The sequence below is a fragment of the Ochotona curzoniae genome, unplaced genomic scaffold (assembly GCF_017591425.1).
Source record: "Ochotona curzoniae isolate NIBS_2020 unplaced genomic scaffold, NIBS_Ocur_1.0 contig_3520, whole genome shotgun sequence".
NCBI classification, from domain to species: domain Eukaryota; kingdom Metazoa; phylum Chordata; class Mammalia; order Lagomorpha; family Ochotonidae; genus Ochotona; species Ochotona curzoniae.
The window spans coordinates 17,451,249-17,469,710 of NW_024465894.1; the positions used below are offsets into that span (position 1 = coordinate 17,451,249).

Sequence of the window (18,462 nt, forward strand, 5' to 3'; positions counted from 1 at the left end):
AAATGGAGAAAAGATTAGCAGTTAGGACTGTAGTTACTGGTAAGCGTCCCACGATAATCTCCAAGTTGTGGTCTAATAGATTATGTTCAGTGCCAGTGGTGCCAATTTGACCATTGCCTGTTCTGCCCAATACTGGGTGGGCGTTTAAAATTGTGATCCTGGGCCTAAGTCCCTGTGCTCACAGCCAAACCCTGTGCCAAAAGCTTCAAGTCAGTAGTGGTGGGTGACTGGATCTGGCCAGTTGGAATCAGGCTTGATCTATCTGTTCGTTCAGTGTATCTGTTCCCATTATAAGCACAGATGATACTGTAGTGAACAAGATAACACTTTGCACTTAGAGGGTTTCTGTTATGTTGAGGAGACTGCAGACAGTGGGCATAGGTAATTACTAGACAATGCTGAGTGCTGGGAAGCAAGAATAGGGTTGTACTTTTAAATGGAAAAGATCCACGTGTCTCTACAGTGTCCTTGGAGAAGAATGAGAAAAAGTTCAAGGAGTGTCTTGAGTTTCTTGGGAAAGAGCATCCCTTACAGGTGACGGTCACTGTAAAGGCAGGAGCAGAAAGGACAGAGCCAGGAGGGAGCTGGGAGGGAGTGCAGCAACTTTAGAGCCATGGTAAAAGACTGGCTTTGGGTTTTGAGACAGGTGGAATTTCATTGGTGCTTACACTTGGGGTGATCTGATCTCAGTTTTGAAGGAGTTCCTTTGTTTCCTGTGCAAGTAAGGGCTAAGATGGGATACTGCTGTGACAGTCCAGCTGAGGAGTGATGGCGTGAAGCAGTGGGGAGGAGATGGGGTTTGGTAAACTCTGACCTCAAGATCCAATTGGATTTCCTGCTGGATTAAATGTGAGGTGTAGGAAGAAGGAATTAACAGTACCTCCAAGTTTTGACCTGGTTAGAACACAGTTGTCTCCAGATAATGCTGGAAAGACAGTGGAGCAGTAAGCTTGGTTGTAGGAAGCTGGGTTTCAACCATCTGGAAGTTTGCCACACCTACTTAGAATCCAGATGGTTGAGATGGGGGTCCAATCCAGCCTAGAGATACAAACTGGAGTGCCCCGGTCCTGTGGTAGGTGCACACGGAGGTCAGGCACTGAGCTCCTGGGCTCTCCGGCCTCAGTTGAGAAAGAACTGGAGAGATGGGAGGAGGCGATCAGCCATGGCTTCTGCTGCGTGTGGCCCGAGCAAGCTGAAGAACTGCACTTGGGCTTAGCACCAGGATGCCATCAGTGCCCCCGATTAGCCTGGCCTTGAGAGAGGATGAAGGGGAGAGGTGGAGCAGGCAGAACAGTGATTGGCAGAGGTTTTGGTCTGTAAGCCGCTTTACGCTCTCAAAATTGAGGACTCCAGGAAGTTTGGGTTTGGGGTTATAGCTGTGGATATTTGTAGTGTTGAATGCTAAAACAGGAATATTTTAAATGTCCTTTCAAATGAAGGAATGAATAGCAAATAAAAACCTTGGTGTGTTATGAGTATTGTATTTTCAAAACTGAGTTCAGAGAGTAGAGCAGCATTGTTTTATGGCTACAGATCTCTATAACGGCCGCCTTCATAGTCAGCTCGATTCTCATATCCTTCTGCTTTATAGAGTGATGTAATGCCACTTATCATGGAACTTCTAGAAAACACCAGTGCACACTTAAGAGGGAATGAAAGTGAGATGGGCCCAGGCTGGGACAAGCGGTACACAGGGAGCCTTCCTGAGACGTTTTGCTGTGAAGTGAGTGGTGGCTGCAGAAGTGGAGCCTGCTGGCTCCTGGCCAACTTCCCTATTAGACTGGTCCTGCCTCTAGTCTAGCCACATGCAGCAAACACACTTGACCTCTGTTCACCTCCATAATCTAGGAGTATAGACTTAAGACTAGCATTTAAGTCGGGACTAAATGATTTCCAATTTTTGCAAAAAGTAAGAGAGATGCACTTTGAGTTGGAAGCTTGGAATTCCCCTGAAAGGAGCATTGCTTAATGATGGGGCAGGGATTGAATCCCATTTTCTGTGGTTTACTGGCTGTGTGGCCTCATGCAAGTTATTGCCCGAACTCTCTGAGCTTTGGTTATACTATCTGTAAAGCTAGTCATGTTTACCTTGTGGAGGTTGTTGGTAGTCCCGGAATCTGTCCATGTTGAAGGTTAGGCAGTGGGCTTTCCAATTCTCCCTGGCCTGGAGTGGAAAGGTTACTCAGTGATGGGTCCCGTTTCCCCGATGTTTGTCACTTTTGGAAGGCATTTAATAATTTTTCATGGTTCTTGCTGGCCAGCCACAAGCCTTACCCCAAGCAAAATGCCAGCCAAACTGGTGTTCTGGGTGCCACCGCCCACCTGCTGCCGGGAGGGTGTTGTGGGATGACAGGTCAGCACCCATGGCCAAGTCTGCCGTCCAGTACACAAACCTTCGTTACTAGGGCCTTCTGAAGCCAAACCCCTGGATGATGTCAGTTTGGAATGGGTTCAATGAAATCCAATGTCGATGTAATGTGGGTTGGACGGGAGAGGGGCTGTGTCGTCACAGTGAAGATTCCTTGGTTTATGTGAGGCCTTTGGGGCTGCCTGGCATCCCAGAAAAAGGCCAGGCCTGAAGCCTTGTTGCTCCTTTTGTCCTGGCCTGGGATGCAAAGGTGTAGCCCAAGGTTGACATGCTGGGTAACCTGTTGACCCCTTCGCCTGTGCTTCAGTGTCCAGCTCTGTTTTAGGAAATGGGAGGTTTTGTCCTTGGGGCTCCCTAAACCCCCCTAGTGCACCCCTGATGGTGTCACAGGGATCTGGAAGCTCCTCCTGCCGACCTGGTCAGCAGCAGCCCACTGGCCTGTTGAGGCTGCCTTTGAGCGGAATTCTATCGAAATGGTATCACACTGTCAGTGTCAGGCCAATCCACAGCGATTCAAGGCCAAAAGGTGGAAACAAGATGCCTAATTAATATGGTTTGTTTTAAATAGCCAAGTTTGCCAGGGACCCCAGAGAATAAATTAAAAAGTAAGTTTTAGGTAAGAAATTGGGAACTCGGGACTCCAGTTGGGTCTCCAGGTCCCTGCCATCAAGACAGCCTTGAACTAGTCCCTGCTTCATGGGACTGCCTTCCCCTAGGGGTGGCAGCCTAGGACCACCAGTGGGCAAGATCCTCACAGGGAACCTTGCCTCCTGACCTGGGAGCCAAGAGCCTGGCTGTTAGAGGGGTGACAGTGGCCCTGGTGACCAGAGGTGAGGAGGAGGGTTAATGCTTTATGACCGTTACTCCATTTACTTCTCTGCAAGTAAATTCCTAACAAGAAGCAAAGCCTACACTTGTGCTCGGGTTTTAGTTGGTGCCAGCGTGGTATATTTTATGTCTGTAAATTTCAAATGTTTGCACAGTTCATGAGCAACTGAGAGAGTAGAATGTTCTGCCCACCAACCCCAAGGATTCGGAGATGAGTGACATGAGGCACTGGGTAGGTTTGCAGTGGGAGGTGCTTAGGTCTCCTAGGCAGGTTGACAGTCTGTTGGCAGCCCAAAGGGAAGTAGAAGCAGGGAAAACCTCTGGGGTGTCACAGGCTGAAGCCAGTGGTTTGATTCTACACTCAGAAGTGGATCCCAAAACGGTCTTCAGTTGAGGCTTGAATTGCCAGCAAAGAGGCTGGGAGAAGGAAGGTGGCAGCCTGTACTCTGGGGTGGACTGGGCAATCCAGTTCTAGCTACAGAAGAGAGCTCACTGGTCATGGGAGGAGAATGTTTGCCTTGATGAGCAGGTCTCGGATCTGGCACCTTTGAGCCTCTCTTTGAGTCCATCTGTGAGGCGGGGGTCTCAGTCTTGCCTTGCAATGTCACTAGCACATGGCACAATGGTGCTGGAGTCCGGGAGGCAGAAGATTCAATGCTCCTGGTTCTTTTTGCCCCAGGAGACTGAGGCTCAGATTTCAGCTGTGGAGACCCCTGTGGCTCTGGGCACCACACATCCCTGAGGGCCTTGTCTGGGTGCTAGTGTTTTCTGAGTTGTTTTCCTCCCCAGGTGGGGACGATTGGTGCTTTTTTGGCAGACCCAGGCAGCTCCCCAGTGGCCTGCTGTTGCCATCTCCTGATTATTCCTGCTGTATCCACAGGACGTGCTGAGCCATCGGTTACATAACAGAGCTGGCAGCCCTCAGGGATAATCTGCCCCTCACAGCTCTACAGGACATGAAGGCATCCAGGAGGGGACAGGCAGGCCCCAGGGCTGTTGATGTCATGGCCCAGTTGTGCACTCTGGCATCATTGCCTTCACTTGCCCCAGACAACACCCTTTTGGTCACCTCTGAGTGGCTCTTATAACCATCCAGCTGTGAACAAGGCTGCCTGGTGCTTTGGGGGACCCTTCAGCTCCCATTTCCTGTTGGCCCACGATACAAAGATGATTGCAGCCGCTGGTTATCAAAACCAGAGCTAAAGGGCCCTGCCCTGAGTAGAGCACACTACATGTACTGTTCCCATGTCGTCCACAGCCTGTGCCATCACTTGCCTGTTTTGTTCTGCAGGTGAAGAAGCTGAGGGTTATTTTCCCAGGGCTTGGGGAGTTAGGGCTTGAATGAAGGTGTGCCTGGCCAGCAGTCCTGCAGCTGATTCCTCAAGCTTTGCTGGGCTTTGACTTGGGGACCAACAATGAGTTTCTCCTCCAGCTGACACTGATGGGCAACCCACAAGTGTCAACGGCATCAAGTATCCCTCACTGCTGCAGGACCACCAGCTACCCCTCCAGCTATGGCTAAAGGTGTGGGCCTGGGCATCCTCATTCTGGACACAGATGCTGGGCAAGTGTGACAGCAGCCTGGTGTGAGCTGTGAGGACAGGCTTCAGACAGCGATGGTGTCCTTGCCATCTGTGGTTCCTGGGACTGGCTGAAAGCTACTTTGGACTGAATCCAGCCTTGAGGGTTAAGGCTGATAAGGCCCAAAAGCGTAAGTGGGCTGGGCTGCTGTTTCTGGCTCACTTGAATCCTGAGTGAAGCAAAGAACTGCGTCATCTAGACCACCCTGACTTGTAGGGCCTCCCTGCATCCCTGTAGTGAAAGATCACCTAGATGTGGGCAGGAGCCCTGCTGGCAGGTGACAGGCATGTGCCCAGAGGTGGCCTTGATCACTTAGACTTCCATGTTGTCCCCTGCAAGCTTATAATTCAGTAGTGGGGATAAGAGATGGACCCTAAGGTCTGGCAGGTTATGGCTTACTCTAGGGCTCAGGGTACCTGCTACCCCATCTTGGAGAAACTGTGTTTGGGGCTGCCTCTTGAAGGTAAGCCAAGTAAGAGGGGGAGGCCACCTCACAATGCACGCTGCAGTGGGACAGGACACGCTGTAGACCTAGGTTCAGGGAAAGTGGCCAAGCTGTGTCTGGGTAAAGCAGGGCAGAGTTGAGAGCCCCCAGTGCATGGTGCCTGGCTTTGGAGCACCAGCAGGAATGGAGTCTTCCTCCAGCGCTTCTTAAAACTGCCAGCCACGTTTAAAACAAATCAATACCATAAAGCACTGCCATGAATTTCCCAACTTTAAAGGAATTTCACTTTCAGTGAGAGGTGCCAGGGGGAAGCTATAACTCAGCCTGCACCATACACAGGTCAGAAGGAATTCAGTGTTTTGCTTCCTTGTTAAAGAAAGCGATGTCTGGGGGACCTGGGAGGTATGGATTAGAGCCACCCAGACACACCAGAGGGCACAGTGAACAAGATGAAAATGCTGTTTTTTTCCCAGGCTGCAAAAATGGTCCTGGGGCGGCCTGGGGAAGGACTTGGGAATGATACTGGCTTACTTCTGAATTCAAAGGCTCTGGCAGTGATGGGAAGCATAGCTGCGTTTGTCCAGTTGAGTTTTAGGGTTGATTATCTGTTTTGGTAGGAAGATGGCCAAGATAGTGTAAGGAAATGGATTCATTGTGCATTTTACTTACATTGTTTTGGGAAAAGGAAACCCTTAAAGCCCAGAGCAGCACCCCTTTGTTTTTTTGTTTTTTTTTTTTTTTCTTTACTTTTTGTCCTTTGAACATGCTCAGACATGCCTGCCCTGAGAGCTGAGGTCTGGGATACATCAGAGGCGTGGCGTGGGTGTAGGCAGCTGTCAGGCTGGGCAGTGTGTAGGGCATTACCCGCGTAGCCCTGCTCCAGGTGCCAGACACAAAGAACTACAAGTCACTAAGAAAGATCATTTGTTGTTAGTAACCAGATTGTGAGCTTGGATATGATGAATGCTTGGAAGGAACACTGGCTTTGCACAGGGCAACAGAAACAAGTGACTCTGCACGCCCTGGACACAGCAGGGTGGGTGGCTCTCAACCTTTTAGCTTATTCTGGGGTTTAGGCCAAGTGCCTAAACTGAAATCCAGATGTCATCACAGCTTGATCCAGCAGTCTTTCTCCCTTCCTTGCCCTGCCTCTCCTAGGGCCTGGGCCATGGCCAGGTGGAGCACTAGAAGCCTTGGAGAGTTCTAGAATGTGGCTCCACTGTTTCCCAGGTCCTGTAGTGGTGCGACAGCTGTCACTAGTGCTCATTTCCCACGTGCTTGCAGAATTCATTGGGGTGGATGCCAGAGGACCCAGCTGTGCGTCCTCTGCAGCCTGTTTACATGGCCCTGGGTAGCAGTAACTGGGGTTCAATGGACCCCTTCCCTGTTCAGTGGCAGGATGGAGAAAGTCATGGGTAAGGCATTTCTGGCTGGCTTTCTCCAAGGGGTGCTGTAGTGGCCTAGTGCAATAACTTTGGCCTTGGGTTACTCCCCAGGTCCTGGAGGACCACCCATGTCCCCCATGTCCATGGTGACTGTAGGCCCAGAGCCGTTGAGTCATGCTTTAGGCTCTTTCAGTACGTTTGTCCTCAGGATGAGAAGTGGTCCTTGGCCTCCTGCACCTGGGGAGAGGAGGAGGGGAAATTCCATTTCGACCTGGGCCATCAGAATCGGCTCAGGTGGGTGCCAACATGGTGGTCACAGGAGCCCTGTGAAGTGTCTGGTAGGCAAGGAGAAAGGCAAAACTGAGACACCAGCACAGAGCTTATAAGGAAGCCCTGTGATGCTCAAATGGGACTTGATTCTAAGGCCAGTTAGAGGCCTTAGACATGGCTTTGAATCGGAACTTCCTCTCTTCTGTGCTTTCCCTGTTCGTTCCACGGACCTGCCTTGAGCACTTGCTGTGAGCCAGGTCTAGTCATGAATAGAAGATTGTCCCTCTTCAGTCCATTTCAGGCCCAGGCAGCTTTCCAGCTTTGGCATCCTCTCTTGCAAAGTGAGGCTGCCAAGGATTTATCCCCAATGTTTAGATGGGACGTGATTATGCAGCTGACATCAGGTGCCAGGTGTTTGTGGCCTGGTAGCAGAGTTGGAATTGGCAATTCAGGTCACATGCAGACTTGTGCGCTGCCTTCTTTCTACCCTCCATTCTCCCCCCCCCCCCCCGCCACCAACACATACACTGCCTGGGTTGGAGAGGCATGGCAGGAAGGAAAACCATAGACACAATTCAGCTGTGTGTGGATGAAACAAATACAAAATAGATGACCTGCCCAAGACAGAAAAAAAAAGTCTCTGAGGTAACATTAAATTAGATTCTGCCAGGCAGAGTGCAAAGGAGCCAGCTAGAGCAAAGTAGAGGTGGTAGCCTTGTTTGCTTCTCGGACTGAAAAGGGTGGCCCAAAGGTGGCCTCTGGCTTGAATTGGGCAGTAGGGCAGAGCCCTGTGAAACTCTGGCTGCTGGAGGCTGCCTGGCACAGCCAAGGCATGCACAATGTCTCCAGCCCCCCTCCACACAGGTGTTTAGGGATCTGTGTGCTGTCATCTTGGTCTTCTTGGGGGACACTGGTGTGGGGCAAGGGGCCACTTCGTGGGTGTGGAATGGCCCACTAGCCTCTAAGTGACCAACGGGCCTACTTTGTCTGCGTCTCTGTTTATCTGTGTACTTGGCTAGAGCTGGGTCTGGCAGACATAGCTTTCTCGTGTTTTTGTGTTGCTTTGCTTTTTAGAGCTGACAGACCTGTGCAGGGTCCTGTCACATGGTGGTTCTGCTGCAGAGCAGCTGTCAGCGCCAGCATCCCTCTCTCTCCTTTAATAGTTACATAACAGCAGGGCCATGATTGCTGGCTGATTTTGAGAGCCACTTTGATTTGTAAATTGGAAAATACTTTCTATTTCAGGTTAAGGAAGAGAGTACAAGGGAGGAAGGTGGAAGGAAGGAGGTCTCTGGTCTTGAAAGCCTTCAGCATTTAAGTGCAAGGCCCAGGAGCTGGGGACTGCCCCTGTGGGCTTAGTGTGGCCTGCAGCTAGCGGTGGGGTGCTGGACTCCAGCATGTCTTTATGTTGTGTTTGAATGATAGGAGAGCAGAGGATAGGGGCGGCTCCCTACAACTGCTCTTGCTCTCACTTGTCTGGTGCTTGCCAAGTCTGCAAGCCTGCCGTTTGTCATGCATTCACCACGTTTCTGGATAGGAACAAGCCTCAGCTAATCTGCAGTCTCTGTTCATTACAAGGCATGAAGAAAGAGAGTAAGAAGATATGTATGTGTTCTCTGTCTCTGCCTCTCCCCGCCCTCCTCTTTATCTCCTTGCATCCTTCCTATTGTCCCAGCTGTGGCTGTCTCCTGAGACAGGAAGTGACTGGGCCGTGGCCACTTGGGTCACAAATACCAGTTCAAGGGCTGGAGTCCCAGAGCCTACCATGCTGTCCTCCATGAAGCCACCAAAGAGAGATCATCTGAGCAACTATCCCAAAGCGACCCAGAGCTCAGAGAAGGGAATAGTGAGGGTGACCATGTTTTAGACATGTTCCTTAAGATGGGCCTGAGAGAAAGGAGAATGGGGTCAGAAGGGGGCACGACATGAGCAAGCCCAGACTGTTGTGTGGATAGCATTGGATTGGTTGACAGAGTTGGAGAACTGAGTAGTACCAAGTTGCTAAGATCCTTGAATGTCAGCCCACAGAGGATGAACTTCATCCCACAGAAAAGATGGAGCTAGGGCTGGGTAGGTGGGTGGTGGAATGTGAAGCTATATTTTAGGAAAGTGAGTCAGCTTCAGTGAAGGAAGAACTGTCAGTCCACCCTGAAGAGGGAGCCGAGATGCCACACCTGGCAGTGCACATGCCCATGGTATGTGCCACTGCCCAGACACCAACCACCCTGAGCATGTGCAAAATAAAAAGTGGCAACCAAGTTGGGCAGTTGGAACCCTGAGCCTCCATAATAGTGACCATGGTTTGTTGTCGGCCCTGGGAGACCGTAAGCCTAGGTGTAAACAGCCTAGGTGTCTCAGAGCGGTGGGATGACAGGGCAGGTCATCTCCCTTCCCTGGGCCCTGTCTCCTTGTCTGGAAAGTGTATGAGGGTGGTGCATCCTGTGAGTGCAGTGCTAGCAGAGCAGGTAGCATTGTGTGTTGATGTGTTGTTGTCATCAGATCCTCATGGGCTGTCACATGTTTTCACCCACTCCTCACTTCCACCTTGAGGTTCCCTCCTTCCCCCTTTCGCCGGCCCCCTCCCCCCCCAGAGATCTCCAAGCCCTGTGGCCATGTCCCTGGCAGGTTGACCCAAGCACAGTGGGCTTTGCACTAATTCTTACAATCAGGTGTCCATATGGGGCTCCTTCCGCCCAGACCACCCCTTGGGTGCTGCTTTGTTTGCATCTTCCTTTTTAGAACCACAAATTGTCCAGTGCCCATCTGGAAGTGTGACCTGTCCTCTTCCGCTCGTAACAGCCTCTCCAGTGTCTGCCTGCTGGCAGAGAGCCCTTAAGGAGAACCCGGGGATCCCAGCCTTTCCCTGGTGCCTTCCCTGCTAATCATAGCAGCCGCAGCTGAACCTGTCTCTTCAGAGACCAATTGAGAAAGTTAGCAGGTTTTGCTTCAACCCTTAACTTAACAAATTGAGGAAGGGAATTAAGATATTCACATAGCTAACTGCCAATTACTACCAGGTTTCTGGAGGGGAAAGTTCCCCCTTAGTTTGTCTTGGGTTCTTCCCAGTGCCTGTTTATGAACTGGGGCGCTAGGGGAGACTACCCAGGCACCCCAGTGGCCTCTCAACTTTCCCCAAACAGCAGGTCTGCATGATGTTGGGTCCTGAGACCCAGATGGATGATTGGCTGCTGGTCACCACAGAGACCTGCATCTCAGAACTCTGTCTTGCCTAACAAGTTCTCTTCTGTGCATTTGGCAAACTTTTAATATCAGCCCCAGCACCCTCCAAGGAGTCAGAGGGTTTAATATTCAGCATATCAGGGGTGCTGACATGATTCCTGCTGAAAAAGAACCAAGTCTTCTTGTCTAAGAGCTTCCACAGTGACCACTCCCGGAGATTTGCATGCCCTCCATTCACAGCCTTGATCAAACTTGTACACTCAAAGTAAAGCTGACATCTGTTTGCAGCAGCTGTACCATCTTGCCTGGAAGCTCTTCTCATGTCTGCTGATGCAGTGAGGCACACCCTGCTCTCTGTTGCTGCAAGAGTGTGTAGCTGTAGACCATGAGCAAGGGTGAAGCTTCCACTGGGAACAGAACCCTTAGAATCCCACTGCCAGGAAGGCCTCCACCAGCAGTCCCTGCCCAGCTGTGTCTGAGACCCCACTGAGTCCCTCAGGTGCTGCTTCTTGGTAAAAGGCAGATTTCTGCTTGACCCTCAACACTTTTTCACATCTGAGATCCTCAGAATCTGAGAGGTGTCGATAATGTGCCAGAAAGATGTGTGTGTCTTATATTCTGGCCTTTTCTGGTCCTCCAAGAGCTGTTGAGCAGAGGGCCCTTCAGGTTAGGAGTTCAGATGAAGAACTCTTGTGCTGACCCCAAGTCTTTGGTGTGGTATGTGAAGACCTGATAACTCTAGGAGGAGTGAGGAGACAGCTAGACCGGAAGCTGGGCTCCCCACTGTACCTGCCACTGTGCCTGCTTTTTCCTTCAATGTCTCTTAGCAGGTTGCCACCTGGGAGCACATCCCTGGAATAACACCTGTGCTGTTAATGCCTGTGTGACAGTCTGCCCTAAGAGCACTGATGGGACTGGCTTCCTCTGTACACATTTAAGTAGGGCATGGAGATGGAGTCTCCTTAGGCACAGGGAGACCCGTGGCTACACAATAGTGCTCTGTCCTTGACAGGGCTGCCCTAGCCCCTGCTTTCTCACTTCTATGGTTTCAGTTGGAGACTGGAAGTCCCATGCCCTGGCCACACAGAAGCCCATCACTACCTCCTGAGCCACTTTGTCAGTGAAGGAGTGACAAGGTGATTTTGCTGGATGACAGATGGTTGGACCTAGAAGGACATAGTGTGTAAGGCCTGGGAAGCCCACAGTGTTTAAACCCAACCTGTCTTTCCAACCCAGCTCTGTTCTCATTAACCTCTTACTGTGACCAGCTTAGGTTCAGGGGACAGAGTCTGAGCCAGGCCAGCACCAACTAGCCACACATGAATGTGGAGCACCCTGTCCACGTAAAACTTCGTGGCTTTGCAGACAGCTAGCTGTGCTTCCCCTCTGTGGGAGGGCCCTGCCGAAAGACTTGAAAGGGGGAGCCAAGAGAGCTGGAATCTAAGCAGTACCCGGGTTCTGTAACTAAGGAAATAGCAACGTCAGAAAAAGCCAGGAAGCTTGCCTCACTTTGCCCATCAGCTCTGGAGGTGTGAGAAGAGAGGAGAAGCATGGTGGAAAAGTAGCCCGGGTTGGAAGTACACATCCTCACTGGCTGTGAGAGCTCAAGAGAGGTGGCCCAACTCTGTGAGGAAGTGCTCAACAGCCAGCCCTCAGTGCACCTGCTGGTGTGGACGTGCAGTGAGAATGGGTGTTCACATCTTGGCAGTGACTTGGGAACTTGGACCCCCCAGGCAGGGATTCTTAGAACTGTATCTTGCTGTTAAAACCCTGTCACATTGAATGGAATGATTCCCTATGGTTTGTAAATTAAATTTTTATTGCCAGGTACTAACTCCCAGTTTCCATCAATCACCGGATATTATTTCCTTTCAAAAATCCCAACATCACTTAGTAACCCAAGAGCTGCAAGGAAACACCAGGCCATCCCCGGCCTTTATTTTAAGTTCAGAAAACTGAAGCCCTGGGGACCACTAGGTAGAGAGGGGATATCAGCTTTGCATCCTCCTGCTCCGAAGCCCATGCCCTGGACCAAGAGCACCTGTTCGCTGTTGTGTGCTGTATGCTCTGAGCAGTGCTCTGTCATGTATCCAGGACCTGCTTTTGGATCCCTACTCACCTGTGTCAGAACACATCAGGACTCGAAGACCATGAATTACCTAAGACCTGCCTTGGTGTGTATGTTGGGGCAACTGGCCTCTTGTTCCCCTCCTGTAGACAGGCCTGCACACTGCAAACAGCCCTGTCCCCTCCATCATCTCCACACCCATTCTCTCCACCCTGATGACAGGGTACTGATAGCAAGGGTGTCCCAGTCTGGCCTACTTGAAGCACCATGGTTGCTTGTTCAGCTGTGGAGAACGATGCACCAGAAAGCTGGGTTGCCTGGCCTTCCTGCCTGTGACTGATTGGAACAGACAGTAGAGCCAGAGCCACTGAAGCCCCAGGGCCATGTGTGAGGTCTGAGAAGCCAGATGCTCTGGTGTGTGAAATATGTGAGAAGTGAGTCATTTGGAAGCTAATCCTACTTAGATAAAGGAGAGGCCTACCCTCCTTTATCCTGATAGTTGCTTGGCTTCGCTACATCGGTGAAGCTTGCTTGTTCTGCAGACTGATGTGCTCCAGTTGGATAACTGAGCCTCAGTTTGCTCGTGTATAGCTTGGGGATAATTGCTAGCTGGTCTTTGGACAGAGGAGGCGTTGTGTAGTAAACCTTGCCTGGTGTCTAGCATAGCATCAGCCACCGTGATCATGCCATAGGCAGCACTGGGGGCGGAGCGGGGATGTAGGTACAGAGAGCACTTTCCTCTTCCCCAGCAGTACCACTTTGAGTTTATCCTGTGCCGTCATCTGAGTAGACCAGCCAGACAGCTTGCTTTCTGGAAAACAGATGAGAGGCAAAGTGAAATAGAGCAGGGCCTTGCCACTCACTCACCAATCTCTGGTGACTTGCTGTGTAATTGAAGATTGGACTAATTCCTTGTCTGTGTAGAGAACTGTGGACGTGTGGGGTGGAGGGACACCTACTGGTGTCATGGCTGCACGTCCCCATCTGCCTTGCCAGCAAGAAGCCTGCCCCTGACAAATGCCTGGGGTATCAACTCACCCTTGTAACAGAAAGCAGTGACAACTATCGTACAAGATACAGAAGGATCCATGCTCACAGCCAGCTATAGTAGAGATTTCCAGGTTGTACTTCAGAGTTCTAGGTCTCTAGGGTTCAAAATTCTGTCCTTGGGATAAGCAAGTCAAAAGAGGGAGGAGGGAAACAGGAACCAGGGCTGGCCCTGCAGGTTAGGTCCTGTAGCCTCATTCTCCTAACAGTGGAGGGAGGCCAGGGTGAGGGGTGAGGGAGGGGTTGGAGCACAGATTGGGGGCAGGAGCCAGTGTGCCTAGGTTCACAGCCAGTTCAGTTCCTAGTCTACACTGTGATTGCCTTATCTGAAAAGGGGGAAATAGTTCTGGAATAGGGGTGGGAGGTAATTAACAGTGAGTGAGACTCTGAGTACTCCACAGAAAGCATTCAGAACCACCCCCCAGCCTGCTGGCCCTGTGTCCATTCCTTGCCTGCCTTCTGTCTTCCAGGTCGGGACCCAGAGTCTCATCGTGTCTCGGACCCAGGACGGCAGAGGGGACAGTGGTGGCCTGGCCACTTGGCCATCTCCCGGCAGCTGGCTCTCCAGCAATGTGAAACTTTTGTTTGCGTTTCTTCTTCTAGTGTTGCTTACTTTGTCTTTTCTTTCTCTGCTTTAATTTAAACCATTGAAACTTCAGGAGAGCAGGAAGCCACTCTGTGGACAGGCCATCTTTGAAAGAACTTAATATGGACATCAACTTAAAGCATACACATCAGTTTCCTTGTTGGGTTTTGTAAGGGGCCAGGAAGCAACTTGGTTTATGTCCTTTACTCTCCCTTTGTTGTCTTTCATTTTAATACACCTCCCAGTTGTGCTTGTAGCACCTGACTTCTCCAGAGCAGCCCTGTGGGGAGTTTCTCCATAAAAGGGGGAACTGCAAGGCTCCTCAGGGGTGCTGATCCTGGCCTTGGACACAACAATCAGCAGCTAAGAACCACCTGGAAGATGACAGGGTTTGCCCAGAACCCTGGAGAGGACTCACTGTGGGTGTTCTCATAGAGCTGCTGGGAACCCAGCCACACCAGGGTTCAGAGCTCCGAGGAGCGGCTCCTCCCACTGTGCTTTCTGACCCGCCGGGGACCCAGGAAGAAGTGAGAGGAGACCGCCTCCTCCCACTTACTGACATGGCTGGATAGCAACCCCGCCCAGCGCCCTGTTAGGGAAATAGGGAAAAGCTGTCATGCCAAACCTCAGCCTGGGCCATAGTAGGGTCTTCTGGGGCACCTCATTCCCAAGAAGCCAGCACACCTCGCCCTCTGCCTGCTGGACCATTTCTCCCCATGTGCCCTCAAGCGTCTGGGATGTGAGTGTCCCACATACTGTGTGGGGCCCTAAACTCTGGCCCTGGCCACTGCCACGATAACGGGGTGTGGTGTCTTTACTGGCTGCCACTGTCGTTTCCTTACAATGAATGGTGTATCCTGTGCACCTGGGACCCACACCGCCACCTACAGTGACACTCCATGAAACACCATCTCTCTCACCTTTGAGGACTCCACTTGGTGCCCACCCTGAGTGTCAACACATCTTACAGAGGAAAAAAGGCCTGCCCTAAGCAGGGAGGTGTCTGCTGGGTGGGCTGCACACAGAGGGGCCTGGCCCCCTTAGAGTGTTCCAGCCATGATCCGACTCAGCTCTGCACCCTTGTCCCTCACCACTGCCTGCACCCCTGCAACAGCGCCTAGGAGACGACTCCTCCAGGGCTGCTCTCGCCCTCCAGGCCCTGGAGAGAAGGGACTCCCCTTTACCGCACCACAGCGCTGCTCCCTACTCTGGTCTCCTGAGAAAGGAACAGGACTTGTTCTGTGTTCATTTTTGTTTCTCGTTTTACCTAAACCAGCATAGGATTGGCAGGGGAGATAGCTTGTGTGCGACCAAGGGGGGCTGTCTCCGCCCCCCCCCCCCAAAGCACCAACCCCTTGGCCCTATTGTCTCTCCTGGCCCCAAGGCCACGCTGCTTCCTCCTGGGCCAGTGGCAGCTGCTGTTAGCAGAGGACCCACAGGGCTGCCATGGCGACCGTGACCAGGCCCTTTCTCACCTCTGCATGGACTGCGTTCCTGTCTCCCCCACCCGCCATCCCGCGGGGGCAGCTGCCTTCCCTACATATGAGCAAGTGGAAAAAACAGCCCCCATACTCCCCACCCCAGCTCCCCAGGCCACAGTCGGGCTCAACTCCCTGAGAGGGCCTGAGCCTCACCTCCATCTGTCCGATGCTCCTGCTGCCCCTGACTCTCAGAGGGGCTGTTGTGCTTCCACTCTTGTTTCCTTTAGTATCACCGTGTCCCCAGCAGACCAGAGGCCTGCCTGGTCAGGGAGTCAGCTGCCCATTCCCTGGGAGTCAGCAGCTCCCTCTGGCATGGTAGCCAGGCCTCCTTTCCCAGCTCCAAGTGCCTCTCTCCCTCCCTTTTTTTCTTTTCCCTTCTCTCTTCTGCCCTACCCCAATGTCTGCCCTCTACCCACCCAGGCACTTGGCCAGGTAGGTGGAGGTCAACCTCCATAAGTGTAGACTTGGCTATGATGAGTGTCCTTGCGGAGCCCTGTGGTCTTAAGCCATTGTCCACCTCTTTCCCTGAGAATCGGCCTCTTACTGTCCCTTCCCTCAGCTCCTGCACCTGCCAGCAGCTCTAGGGGGCAGCATCTCAGTGCCGGCAAGTTTGTTAGATGTGTCCAGGTTCTAGGAGTTTCCAAACCTTAGACGGCAATCATTCGTTCCCTTGTATCTGTGCAAAGGTGGCCCATAGGAGGGAGAATCTTTGCTCAGCCCTAATAGATCTGGGTGTGACGTCACCATTGGCAAGGAGCAGGCAGGACTGATCATAGTGCCTTATCCCATTGTCCTCCACGGACCAGCCCTCCGGCTCCATGTCCCTCTATGTACATTTGTCACTTGCACTCTTGACCTGCCCACTCACAGGTAGCCACAGGCCTGTCTCCCCACCCACTGCCTGGGCAGTCAGCAGCTATGTCCCAGAATAGAGCTGTGCTGTACTCTTGGCTTCTTCCCTCCATTCAGGAGCACTCTGCCAGCTGGCTGTCCCAGACTGGCTCTGTCTGGCCACCTTCTGGGCCCCAGGATTCAGCCCCAAAGGCGTCCAGACAAGAGTTCTGTCTTCCCATCCCAACATGGCTTGTGGCTTGCCCCTACCCCGTGGCTGTCTTCCCAAGGGAAGGTGTTAAGATGTTTACCTGAGAAATACCCTGTTTACAGCTGGAGGAGAACCGAGCCCAGCACAGTGCGAGCTCAGTGCCTGCACAAAGCCTGCCCATAGTGCCCCAGAGCCAATGAAGGCAGAGGTGCTGGGGTGGTGGGAAGGGTTGTCCCTACTCTGCTCCCTAACCCGGTGGTGCTAAGACCGTGTTCCCCATTCCCCGCAGCCTTCCTGCTTCTGAACTCCTTCCTGCCCATTCCCCGGGTGTTTCTACCCTCTGGGACTCTCTGCTCCTTCATGTAGCATCACTTGCCTCCTAGCCTAGAAAACCAGTGTTTGGAGCAATAAGATTATTATTATTTTTGTCTGTATCTTTTTCTAAGACAAGGAAAATTGCTGACAAGGTGGGAATTTTTTTTTTGACTTTAATGCTGTCGGCTATTTACCTTCTTAGAAGACAAACCTTAGTAGGATGTTATGTCTGGGTTTTAGCTTTGGTTTCTCTTTGGAAACTTGGAAAAGCAGGAGTCACAGTGTCACCCCCTGAGGAGGGGCCCTAGCTGCTTTCCCCTGGCCCCAGCCCTGCCCTGCCAAGGGCTGCCTCCCACCCCCTTCCTACTCATGCCCCCACACTGCCAGAGAACACTGTTGGCTGTCACTCCAGCCAGGTCTTGGAGTGTTCCCTTGGTAGGTGGTCCCCAGACGGGTACAGCTGCTGGGAGTTCCTCGGGGCCTGCAGCACCACAACATCCAGGCTTGAGGTGGGTGCTGCCTCTGCTCTCTTATTCCTGGTGCCCACTGCTCCTGCCCTCCAGGGTAGACCTCTTTGGCCTGAGACGGGGCTGGCCAGCAGTGTGCCCATAAGTCATCACCAAGAGACAAGCCCACCACCCTTGAGGTTGCAGGGTGTCAGAGGGCCCTCTCCCCTTGTTTTCTCCCAGGGAAAGGAGAACACGAGCAAATATAGGGGCTATTTCCTGTCCCAGGGGCATCCACAACTAAGCAGGGAGTGTACTTCATGGCTTCTTGCAACCAGGTTTTAAGCCAGACACAAAGTTAGTTCCAAATACGAGTTAATGAATCTATTTTTCTTCCTTTTTTTTTGCACAGAAGCTGGTAATCTAGGACCTACGTGTGAACAACCTTTCTAGGACTCTTTTTTTGTACTTGGTTTACTCGGGTTGGTATGAAACGTTGTATTTAAGTTCCTCGAACACTGTGCATCCCCCAACGTGTATGAATGACTGAGGCTTTGTAAATTAAGGGACGTTTGTGTGAATAAAGTTATTTGATGGGGTCAGAGAAGCCATATGTGATTTGAAAAGCACGTGCTTGGTGATTTGTTGTCCCACTGAGTTGCACTGAGACACCAATCCGGACCTTCAGCATCCCCTGTCCTGGCAAAGGTCACCCAGTTCCTCTGTGCTCTGAGGTGAGAGGAAACTCTTCAGCTTGTCTTCTGAGAAACAGGTACTCAGGAGCTAGGGACCCCCTCGTCCCAGTTAAGAGGTCCCCAAATCCAGACAAGCCCTGCTGTGCTCTCCCAGGGGTCTCGGGCTGGAGCCAGTCCCCTCCCAACCTACCTTGCCCCACCCTAATCACCAAAGTGCTCTCAGCCTGTAGCCATGCAGGGCTCCCTGCTCCAGCCTGAGCTCGGGGCCACAGTAGGAGGATTGGAGCATCAGCTGGAAGCTCAGGATCCTGAGCCCACAACCTCTGTGCCTGGACAGCAAACATCAGATCAAGCTACAGTGGTTGGGATGGGAACCTGGAATTGAGCAAGCACACATCGCCTGGATGTGGACCAACAAAAAGCCCATTCCAGGTGGAACGTTGACTGGAATTCGCTAGAAGCTGTGTGTCCCCCCCCAATGATGGGAATACTAAAGCCAGAGAAGCCAGAAACTATGTGTGAGGGCTTGGGTTCTTCCGTTGTCTGCCTGCCAGGTCAGCACACAGCCCCAAGAACTTATGCTGGCACCCTGCCTTCCCTCTGGTGAGTGAGCATGACTAGAGCCACCCTCCCAACCATGACCTAGGATGTCCAGCAGATTCTAGCCCTGAAACAAATGCTCCTGTGGCTTCCTTTTGCAAGACAGTTTTGGGGTTCTGGAGTCT

The 18,462-nt window shown here is 52.0% G+C and overlaps 1 protein-coding gene across 2 annotated transcripts in view; it reads left to right on the forward strand.

The window, feature by feature from the left end:
- STK35 (serine/threonine kinase 35) overlaps positions 1-17,641 on the forward strand; it is a 33,918-nt gene extending 16,277 nt beyond the window's left edge. For both annotated transcript variants that reach the window (XM_040981719.1, XM_040981718.1), the window contains exon 4: positions 13,643-17,641. The gene's annotated coding sequence lies outside the window, so the exon portion shown is untranslated. The remainder of the gene's footprint in view (positions 1-13,642) is intronic.
- The last annotated feature ends 821 nt before the right edge of the window (positions 17,642-18,462 follow it).